Below are 12,665 nucleotides of genomic sequence, written 5' to 3'. Positions count from 1 at the left end.
AATGAAAGAAATTTCTACAACCACAGTACTTGGAACAAATGCAAATTATTTAAATGTTGTTTCTTATTTACGAAATATGCTTTTGTAAACATTTTCTTGCTAACCGATAAAAACAAGCACAACTCTTAACACTCATACACCAGATAATCACACAAGACACTTGCTGGCAGCCAACAAATACACACTTACATGTATGTGTACGTAAATCTATATATAAATATGTACAGATATTTTTCGAAGTGTTTATTTGTTCAGCAGGAGATAAATGTATCTATAGTTACGTATTTATGTAGCACTGCTGGAGTTCTTCTACTTTTTTTTTTTTGAAATTTTGGAGTGTTATTTTTGTACGAAAAAAAAAACACCTCAATAAGTAAATATTTGCATAACAATGGTCATACTTGGGATTTAGTTTTACGGCATCAAAAGCATGCCATACATACTTGCTTTTCAAAAACAAATAAAATATGTAGTATCAAGTAAGCTACCTAAGAAATAAGCAAAATTCCAAAAAAATGTACTAACACCAAAGGGTTAAAACACTTGTGGCTACATACTTAATCGCTTACTCATGCCAAGCTAGAAATCAACAATAACTTTAATCATGTCATTATTATACTCAAAATGAAAAACACAAACAACAAGAACAAGTATTTTTTGCAACAAGGGTGTTTTTTCTATATGTAAGAACAAAAATGCAAGAAAATCCTTATTGGTTATTTGGCTATAAAAGTAAAACTAAATATATCTTGTTAACACAATATTGGTAGTTACATACTTAAATTATTCCTAATATTGTTCATAAACTTAAAATGGTATTAACGCACAGAATGGGCAAAGAAATTTCGTACTATTTTAATATTGATGTTAATAAATTTTTATTGTTTTCTTTTAAAAACTCATTCAATTTCATGAATTGAGACGTAAAAGATACAAAGGTAAAACCAGAGTCGCTGTTAGTAAAACTAACATTGAAAATAAAGGGGTTTAAAATTTACTTATATAATGGCATTATTAAGTCATTATTTTGACACGGTGATGTCATTAGAGGTGAATACTTACCACGCTCGCTTAAACATAGGGAGTTAGGTCAGTATTTACTAGAATCAACTGCAAATAAGGAGGTAAGTAAGTAGTTCTATTTTTTTAGAGAAAAAAAACAGCCTATGAGAGTATGTGATGAAGTAATGCAGACAGCATGTATTACTTAGTCTTTGAAAAGTAAGTCGTTAAGTATGTATAAATCGTTACCATGTTTTTGATGGGTTGTTTATGATATGTTTGATTAATTGCGATATGTAATCATGTCAAGTGACTGAACTTTTAAAATCGATGACTTCCGATTTGGATGAAATTTGCATCACAGTTAGTACAGACACAATTTTTTTCCAATTTTCGCTCTAGCGGTGAAGAACTGCCAGACTTAGAGGGGGTCAAAGATGAACATTTTCCCCATACAGGGTTTTATTCAAATGTTTATAACATTTCACCTAATGGTCCTAGCTAAAATTGTAAAGGAGTTCAGGTTGTTTCCAAAAAAATGTTTTCTTTAATTTTTTTTTTTTTTTTTTTCAAAAAATTCCTTTTTTTGCTCAGAAAAATGCGGTGAAAAATGTACCTATTGGGGTGAAAAATTCACTTATTTTTAGTACTTTTTTAATAAAACTTTTTTTTTGTTTAATAACTTATACACATGAATACAGAATAAATGACAGCATATAAAAGAAGACCTTCTGATACTTTTTCATTCCTCAAAAGATACTTTTTGGGTTCTTAATAATATTGATTCTAAAGACATGAAATTTTGCATGTAGAGACCGAAGTTTATGAAAATCTATAAAAAGGTACCCTTTGGCAATTTTTCGTCCTTTAACTAGTACTTTTTATTGAGACTGGAATCAAATTTATTGAGTTCTATAAATAATAATATTTATTTTAATCCATTACGTTGAGTATACCGAAGCACACTGGGTGTAGCTAGTTGTATTTATAAATCAGTTATGAATATTGAAGTGATTATCTGAATGAGACCAATCCTTACGCTACTGATGCTTCCTAAATCTTATTAGTATTTTATATAAATAAATGTCTTTTTTTTTCAAGTTCTGAACTGTACATAAAAACTGTCACGCCCACTATTGCTGGTCCGCCTACTTTTACATCAAATATTAATTTCAATAAAAGGAAATGCCAAACCCACTAATATTGCAAAACGCATTTGTAGCACAAAAATTAATATATACAATAAGGTTTAAGAATTCTATAATTCTGGATGTCTAGTTTTGGGCCACTAATTTGTATATTACTGGATGTATGCCTCGTAGACCAAGAACATTTTTGGCGTCAATTGTTGCTAGTTTATATGCATAATCAAGTTAATTTATCAGGTCCCCAAGGAAATAATCGATAATTATCAAAATTAACATCCTTATAGGCCAATTGATAGGTCTACTCCTCGAAATCTATTTTTGTCAAAATTATATTTCAGTTAATCGATACTTTCCGTTGATATAAGGTATAAGGAATCACACCACCCACGGATCAATGTAATCGTTTATTAACAAACCCGTTAAGCCGATAATAATCCCCACAATTTTACGATAAAACTTTTACTTTTCAAAACAATTTATATATAATTTAGTTGCGTCTTTCAAGTGTCCATCTATTCATGAAGATTTTCCAAAGTGGCATAAAAGCTCGTCTGGTAGTTAGTCCTTTCGTAAATAATATTGGATTTAATTGACCATTTGTAGTTATAAATAACCATGTCTCTGTTGGCAGTAGTACTATATTTATATGTATGTTTGTAGTTACCTCAGTTGTGTGTTGGAAATTGTGGTAGTGTATTGAAAATACATTTAGTTTTTTACTTTAATAGTACATTTTTATTATTTTAAATAATACAACTTCGAAAAAGGAATATTGAAACTAAAAGAACTACAATACAATGCTATTAAATTTTTAGGTGTACATTTATATTTGCTTGTATATTTATACATATATACATGCGTATGTATGAATATACATTAGGGTGTGTCTTCCTGTATGAAATCTAAACGTTTTACCGCCCATTCTAGAATAAGGAATTTTCAACTTCCCTTTGCACTGTTGACAATTGCTCTTGTATTTAGAAATATTGACTTCTTCTGATGGAACCACCCTATTGTACATCCGAAAATTATTTTCTTTTTAACATCTTAAGATGTTCTCTCAATTTGGTCATTGTTATTTAAAAGTAGTTTTTTGTAAAATATATTTATATTTCTTGTTTTTATTATCTAACATCAAATTTTAAAAACTCTATTATTTATAAAATTTTAGTATACAATATGAACACAAGGACATTTAATTTTTATTTATTAATTTCCGTTAAATGTAAGTACTTACAAATTGCTTTTAGTTGAAATCGAATTCTTTTAAAAATTTAATTTTCATATAGAAATTTATAAAAAGAGTTTTAATATAATAAAACAACGATCAGTTTAACGCGATCTGTACGGTAATTTGGCACCAGATTTAATGCTTATTTATAACATTCATCATTTTCCCCACGAAATCTCTTACCTCAAGCTATTTAAGCACTACAAAATTACCTTTGTTTAATTGTTGTAAATTTTGTCCGTAATGTAAAATGGAAATTGTGCAATAAAAATGAATTATCTTTATTTAATTATAAATTCATGAATAAAGTAATTTATATACAGAAATTGTATTGCAATAAAATTAAAACTATAAATATAAAAATTCCAAAAAAAAAATCAAGTAAAAGCTCTATATTCGGCTGGGCCGAATCTTACATATCCAGTTGAAGAACAAAAAATTCACTCTTATAGATTTTCATTTTATCAGGATCAAAATTGTATTAATTAAATGACGAAAAAGTACCTAAAAGTACCCTTTCATAAATTTTTATTCAAAGAAAATTCAAAAGTTACCAGTTGAAGAACGAAAAAATACCAAAAATCCTTTTCTATCCTTTCTTTCCTTTTTTTTCGGGCATGGCAGATCATATGATATGTTTTATTTTAACAATTTGTTACCAAAAAAAAAGTGATTTTTTGATAGGGGATTATATAGGGGCAAAGATAAATACGGTTCTATCTGTATAAGTTTTGGTAGAGCGAATTAGGAAGACATTAAAGTTATCTATGCAGAATTTCATCGTGATACTAGAGTTTAAAAGTGAATTTTCAATTTCAAGTTATTTTCTGAAGGGGACTTTGTATGAAGCTAGAGTCTCATTAGGCCCGATTATTACAAAAATCGGCAGTATCATAAAACTAAGATTTTCCGATTTTTATAGAAATAGTAACATGGGGGAGTTAGGTTATATGGGGGATAGGCGAAACATTGGACCGATTTAAACCATTTTCAATAGAATTTGTCCTTGGGCCAAAAGAAGAGTATGTTCCAAATTCCATTAGATGGACGGACATAGTTTAATCGACACAGAAAGTGATTATGAACAAAATTGCCACAATGACTTTGAATCGGGCATGGGGGGTAATGACTACATACTTCAAATGTAATTGTAATTGAAGTTTCGCTAATTATACTTACTTGTAATTGTAATTGAAGTTTTGCCAATTACAATTACTTTTAATTGTAATTGAAGAATTTCCAGTTACTATTACTTGTAAAATAAAATTTTATTCCTTATAATTACATGTAATTTTGTAATTAGTAATACCTAAATTACAATTACAAGTAATTTTAATTAAAAACTTCAATTGCAATTACAAGTAATTGTAATTAGTTATTGATCAATTACACATTACAAATAATTGTAATTGGATAAACTTTAATTACAATTACAAATAATTGTAATTGGTTATTTCTCAATTATACATTACAAGTAATTGTAATTTACCATGTAGTGAATTACTTCGTGTAATCATTATCATTTTTATCCCCCTTTTGGTATCTTTTTCCTCCCAATTGACGAAATAAAAATTTTATTCTAAAAAGTTGCAATATCATAGTGCAGGTCCATCATTAAGTAATTCATATTATAAGACAATAAATAGAATAGAATATTTTATGAAAAAAAGTACCAAAAATGGGTACAATTTTCACCCTTAAACGTCCGAATATTCAAAAAATACTAAACTAGTTTTCCTATAAGTTTCAAATGAATTAAAAATTGTATTTTTATGATTACTGGTTTAAATATGGAGTTGAAAAAAAGTACCAAAGTATAGGTTTTACCCTCCCTTAACGGTTTATTTAAATTTTTCTAATTACAACCCGCATTTATAAGCAAATTTGTGGTAATTTAATTAGCTCCCCTGATTTAGCCCCTTTTATGTTTTTAACAGACAAACCAACCCACATACGGACATGTAGACGGATAGGGCTAATCGTCTTAGAGTCTAATAAGGACTCAGAATACCGCCAATAGTCCAATATGTTGCAAACTGTGTAACAAACTCAATATACCACCAACTTTTTGATGGAGTTTATAAAAACAAACAACAAGGTGAAAAATATAAATAAATGTAAAAATACGTTTCTGCATATGAGGACAAAAGATTCTACGAAAAATCACATATCTCTGATTTTTTTAAGATACAATCGAAGAAATTTAGAAAAAATAAATTTAGAAAAAAAAAAAAACTATTTTCTAATATAAAGAAGATGTGATCCTTCTGTGGACATATTAAGAACAGACCTATAATAATTTTTTTTTTAAATTAACTGACAAAATTTTTAATCCTTCAAACTCTACATTAAAATTCCAATAATATCACCCTCTACTGTTAAAATGGACTACAATCATAAAATGAAATTAATTAATTATAAAAAAAGCAATAATAATATAAAACAATATGAACAAATTGTTGCTATGTGGTTGTGGGTGCAAAATTGCAAGTGTAATTTGTATGTATGTGTGTTTTTTTTTTCGAGTGCATAAAAATGTTGTTAAATAATAATAATTCTTTAAAATTAACACATATAATACAATTAAACTACAATAATAACAATAAAACAGAAACATGTAAATTAACCAAAAATACAACAAAATTGCATACAGTTTTATGATCATATAAAACCATGTGATGAGGACAAAAAATTATTAAAAAATATGTCATTAAATTTAAATTCAAATTGAATTATGAGGGAAAAAAACATCAACAACCAAATAATATAAATAAATACATAAGGAGAGTTTGTGATGTGAAGCAATTAAAACTGAATAATTGCCATTATTTCCCTTAACGAATAAGGTTTTAACAGACGTTTTTGATTACTGCTGTTGTCAAGTTAGTTAGTTAGTTAGTTAGTTAGTTAGTTAGTTATTTAGTTAGTTAGTTAGTTAGTTAGTTAGTTAGTTAGTTAGTTAGTTAGTTAGTTAGTAGTTAGTTAGTTAGTTAGTTAGTTAGTTAGTTAGTTAGTTAGTTAGTTAGTTAGTTAGTTAGTTAGTTAGTTAGTTAGTTAGTTAGTTAGTTAGTTAGTTAGTTAGTTAGTTAGTTAGTTAGTTAGTTAGTTAGTTAGTTAGTTAGTTAGTTAGTTAGTTAGTTAGTTAGTTAGTTAGTTAGTTAGTTAGTTAGTTAGTTAGTTAGTTAGTTAGTTAGTTAGTTAGTTAGTTAGTTAGTTAGTTAGTTAGTTAGTTAGTTAGTTAGTTAGTTAGTTAGTTAGTTAGTTAGTTAGTTAGTTAGTTAGTTAGTTAGTTAGTTAGTTAGTTAGTTAGTTAGTTAGTTAGTTAGTTAGTTAGTTAGTTAGTTAGTTAGTTAGTTAGTTAGTTAGTTAGTTAGTTAGTTAGTTAGTTAGTTAGTTAGTTAGTTAGTTAGTTAGTTAGTTAGTTAGTTAGTTAGTTAGTTAGTAGTTAGTTAGTTAGTTAGTTAGTTAGTTAGTTAGTTAGTTAGTTAGTTAGTTAGTTAGTTAGTTAGTTAGTTACTTTGTTAGTTACTTTGTTAGTTACTTTGTTAGTTACTTTGTTAGTTAGTTGATTGCTTCGAGAGGAGTATGTTCATATACTCATCAAATCCGAAGAAATACATGAAACTTATGGGAGTCCTTTTTCTCCTCCCGTTTCCACCAATCGTAATTTAAACAGAAAATCATGAAAATATCCACAATTATATCGCTCCCAAGATATTTGGATCTAATATAGGCGAAAGCCTCACAAGGAAAAGGAAGTGCTATTTTATGCTTTACATTCGTCGGAATTCGTACGTCTAATTTTGTATAGATGTGCCCGTAATCCTATATATCCAGACTTGCTCATTCGCATTTCTGCTAGTCCACCTATTTTTCCTCCAAATATTCATATGAATGTCAAGGTTGTCTATACCAATCTGCAGCTTTTAATACCTTTTATTGTAAATGGTCATCACACCTACTTAAGAATAACACAATTTTATTTATTTATAAACTTATAAATAAAAAACATTTTATGGAATTATGTACTTAACAACAGCACGTGATTATGTCCATGTAGTTTTTTTTTACAATATTTCCAATAAATTTAAATCCTTGTGTGCGATTTGTTAACAACATTATTTTATTATTTATATTCATATATATATTTTTTTAACAAAAATAAATAAATCTCATATATCAACATAATCTTAACGGTATTAAATAATTAGATTAATGTTGTAAATTAAAATCATTATACACTATCAGGCAAATATTTAAAATAAAAAATTGAAAAAAATAAAACAAATAAAAAACAAGTAAGAAATTATAATCGGGCGAGGCCGACCATATAATACACTACACCTTTAACAAAATTTAAGTTGAATTGTACCTTGCCTTAGATATACATACTTAAGCCGTTTATTGTTGAATAAAATTGTGGACATTTAAGTGAAATTTTGATGGGGGCTTTTCATAGGGGCTAGGGTCATATAAGAACCTATTATTATGGAATTCGTGGGGGTCATCAAATCTTGTATACAACTTAGTTATTGCAGCTTTTTGTCGAGATATGAGTATATTAAACATAATTATGAACTTAAAAGCCCTATTCGGGGGTTCAGTTGTATGGGGGCTAGGTGAAATAATGGACCGCTGTTAACCATTTTCAGTAGGCTTCGTTTACGATACCATAAAAGATCATGTGCCAAATTTCATTGAATTATCTCCAAAATTGCGTAGTTTGTAGTTTGATTACAAGTTTTAAAAGCCCTATACGAGGGGTTCAGTTGTATGGTGGCTAGGCGAAATAATGGACCGATGTAAACCATTTTCAACAGACTTCATTTACGATACCATAAAAGATCATGTGCCAAATTTCATTGAATTATCTCCAAAATTGCGACCTGTAGTTTGATTACAAGTTTTAAAAGCCCTATTCGAGGGGTTCAGTTGTATGGGGGCTAGGTGAAATAATGGACCGATGTTAACCATTTTCAATAAGCTTCGTCTACGATACCATAAAAGATCATGTGTATCAAAATTGCGACCTGTACTTTGATTACAAGGTTTACATGGACGGACGGACAGACGTACGGACATAGCTAAATCGACTCAGAAAATGATTCTGTATGATTGGTATACTTTAAGGTGGGTATAGGACCAATATTATTGTGTGTTACAAACATCAGCACAAAACCAATATACCCTCCCCACTAAAGTGGTGTAGGGTATAATAATATAAGCAATGACAAAATGAACAGATTTACAAATTTATTTATACTTACAATTTTTAAATGATAATAAATAAAAAAAAATTGGTGCTAAGCCCTTAGCATTTAATAAAAAATACAAGAAAATATTTTTATAAACAGAGTAACAACATAGTTAAAAAATATTCAATCCTCCTAGATTTATGGGATTTATTAACATTATAACACTAACTTAAAAATTCTCTAGAATTTGTGAAATTTACAAAAAAAAAAAAAAAAAAAACAAAACTGAAAAAAAACTATTTTCCATACAGTAAACTGTACAGTTTTATGTGCAACTAATACTTAAATCCCTGCATAAAAACATAAATATAAATCCTCACTTAGCAATCGGATTTAAAATTTATTTTCAAAACTTTTTTTCTTTACGTTTTTATTACTAAAAAACAATTTATGGGAATTTTATTGTTTATACAAATTTTTCATTGATAAAGATGAAAAACGCAAAACAATGAATAGTATTTAAAAATGATTTACAATTGACTTGGAAAAAAATTGTATTTTATTTATATAACTAAATGATTACTTACACATACACATAAATATTTAAATATTTAGTTATTTTATTTATTTTGTTTTACATATTTTATATTATTTTAATCCTTGTGTAAGGTAATCCAATCAATGGAGATTTTTTTTTGTAAATTATTCCACAACCTACACAATGAAAAGGGAATTATGTGTATTTTTAACAATAAAAAGTAATGGTCTTACTTCTATTTTTAAGTATAACCCAGGAAAAACTTACATTGAAAAGTAAGTTAAGCATTTTAAAAAGGTGATGACATTGGAGGCAAGTACTTACCACGTTCGCTTATAAATTGGGAGTTAGGTAAGTCCTTACTACGATTATCTATGTATGTAGTAGTCAATGAAAAGTATGTGCTTAGGTAAGTACAAAGATTAATGTTTTTTACACCCTTCACTTTCGTGAGAATGTTATATAAATGTTTGTCATTCCGTTTGTAATATCCACCCTATCCGGATCCTTATTAATAGCTGAATCGATTAAGATTGTCTTTATGTCTGTCTGTCTGTCTGTCTGTCTGTCTGTCTGTCTGTCTGTCTGTCTGTCTGTCTGTCTGTCTGTCTGTCTGTCTATATGGCTGTCTGTCTATCTGGCTGTCTGTATGTCTGTCTGTGTGCCTGACTGTCTGTCTCTCTGTTTGTCTGACTGAATATCTCTCTTTATCTGTCTATCTATCTTTATGTTTGTCTGCATCTCTGTTTGTTTATCTTTCTGTTTGTTTGTCTGTCTGTATATCTCTTTCTGTCTGTCTGTCTGTCTGTCTGTCTGTCTGTCTTTCTGTTTGTCTGTATATCTCTTTCTGTCTGTCTGCTGAAATCAGAAGATCCCAGATATCTATGGGATCTAAATCTTCAATAATTCTATCTGACATAATCTCAAGAAGATTCCTATTTAAAATCAGCAAAATTAACAACTGGAAACAACTACAACGTTTAGTATTTATGTTTGTTGTTTTGAAATCATTTTCTTTCCTCAGAAATGGGAAAGCATTTATAAACGAAATGTGATTTTTTTTTGGAAAAATTAAAGAAAAAATTAAAAAAGTCTTTTATATAACACTACGTTGAAAAGTATATAAAAAACACTCTTACATGTTTTATTACAGTTTATCCTAAAATCACAGTATATCAAGCTATTTATTTCTATTCATAAATTTGCAATTTCTTCCTCTATTTATTACTCAATCAAACAATCAAATAGAACAATATTTCTTTATTTACACATATCATTTTCCAAAAATTTAAATATATTTACTATCTTACTCGCCCATTTTTTTATAGAATATAACTAAAACAAATTGTAAGTGCTCTACTAAAATCATGACTTGTTACTATTTTATTTATTTTTCATATTTGTAACTTTATCTTACCAGCACTTTGCCAAACAACTACAAATTTGTAAATAAATATTTTAACTTATTTTGACTTGCGACCTTCCTTCATTGAATAAAAATATGCTTGAAAAAAAAACAGCACAAGAAAAAGAACAGCGTGCAACGCTGGAGTTAGTGAAGGAGTATGGTTACAACTTGATAAAGTTTTCTTTTTGCAAAATACTTCGAGATTGTGTAAATGTGTATTAGCAACTTTATACGGTATTTTTATACACTTTATTATTTATGACTTTCAATTTAGTTTCACTTTACTGTTTGTCTCGCTTGTGTCATGCAACAAGCGCAACACTTACGGTAGATATGTAAACATACATACATATGTATATGAAAAAGTATAAGCACTTTAGTTTAAATCATGTATATTAGTTGGATATTTCAATAAAGATAGCAAGCATATAATTTTTGATAAATATGTGGAAATAGATATAAAATCTAAAAATATTCCCTAATAGTGTATAACAGTTCCAATATTGATGAAAACAAAACAGAATCAGTTAAAGCAATATAGCAACAAAAAACTAATGCCAAATTAAGTAATTTTAAAAATTACAAAATACATATGATTAATATATAATACCATTTATTAAAAAAATATTCATACGCTCAGTATACCAAAATAATACACACGACCTTGTCGTTAAAACTAATGCCAAATTTTAAAAAATACAAAATACGTATGATTGATATTTAATACCATTTCTTCAAAAAATACTCATACGCTCAGTATACCAAAATAATACACACGACCTTGTCAAATATCAATATTAATATTTATGTGGACTTGGTACAATTATGGATCAAACTCTTCAGAATTGGATAGAGTGATTAATTTCTTATAACAAGTAATTTTTGGAGTATTTGTTTATGTAAAATTTCACCACTCTTAGAGTAATCTTCTGAAGGGAGCCTAAAATGAGGCTAGGGTCATATAGGGACCTCATAAGAATCCAAATTAAATTAAAAATCGATTTGAATGAAATTTGCACAAAGGTTAGTACTGCTGGATAATAGGCCAGACACAAACTTTCAGCTCTATCGGTCAAGAACTGCCGGTGTTAGAGGGAGTCAATGTTGGACATTTTGTGTAACTTTTCACCTATTGGTCCCAGAAAAAATGCTCAAAGACTTTAGATAGCTATTTTTTCAATCTTTCCGTTTTTTTTTTTCAATAAGCAATGTTGTGGTTGCGGCTTTGTCAAAGCATCCAAAAAATTGTCTTTTTTATGAAATCTGAGGTCTTCAGAAAATTGTTTTCAGAAGACATACAGACGGACAGACAGACGGATCCATGGACGGACATGCCTTAATCGACTCCGATATCTATAAGGATGCAGATTATATATACTTTTGAGGGTCGGAAAATTATATTGAGGAAATTACAAACGGAATGACAAACTTATATATACACTCAACCCCCTCGGGGCATGTTTTCTTGATGAAGACCTCATATTGGTGTATTGCAATCCCGGGATATAGAAGTGCTACCAGTACCTCTAGTCTGTTGGAACTATAAACTGGTGAAGATCCAATGTATTCTAGGCCTTTCCTTCGAATAATTTGATATGGGGTCGAACCAGAGTACCACATAATCTAGTACGTGGCCAGTTGCCTGCAGGACTTTTTCTTGGCTGGTCAGTTGGTTGAGGTTCCTTCGGGATCCACGTAGTGGCTCCTAGTTTCCAGGAGTAGTATAAACCACAGGTCAAGGCTGTGGATTAATAAAATGTTGGATTTCAATGGTTGAAAGGTCGAAATGATGGATGGAGTGACAGCTCGAGTACTGGAGCAAAGTGCTCATACATGGACCGGCACAGCTATGAAAAAAAATGCCACCTGCATGTAAGATACAAAATCTGCCGGTAATGAGTCGTCAAAGAAGCTCACCCAGTGGTTTAATAAAAAAAAAAGTTGGGTCACTTGACTCGAAATTGCTCATATTTAAAATTACAAACTACTGCATACCTTCATGCTGCACAAAGATATTGAGTTATAAAAATGGTCTGAATATTAGTTTAGGTCTTTTTTTATCGCATAAAGCATAAAAATTTAAAACACATACATATAACCCTTATTTACTATTACATAAGAGCACATTTCCTAATATTTTTTG

The sequence above is a fragment of the Lucilia sericata genome, unplaced genomic scaffold, assembly GCF_015586225.1.
Source record: "Lucilia sericata isolate MDLA Ls3-8-SP2 unplaced genomic scaffold, ASM1558622v1 Contig000111F_arrow, whole genome shotgun sequence".
NCBI lineage: Eukaryota > Metazoa > Arthropoda > Insecta > Diptera > Calliphoridae > Lucilia > Lucilia sericata.
This window is presented reverse-complemented; position numbering follows the sequence as displayed.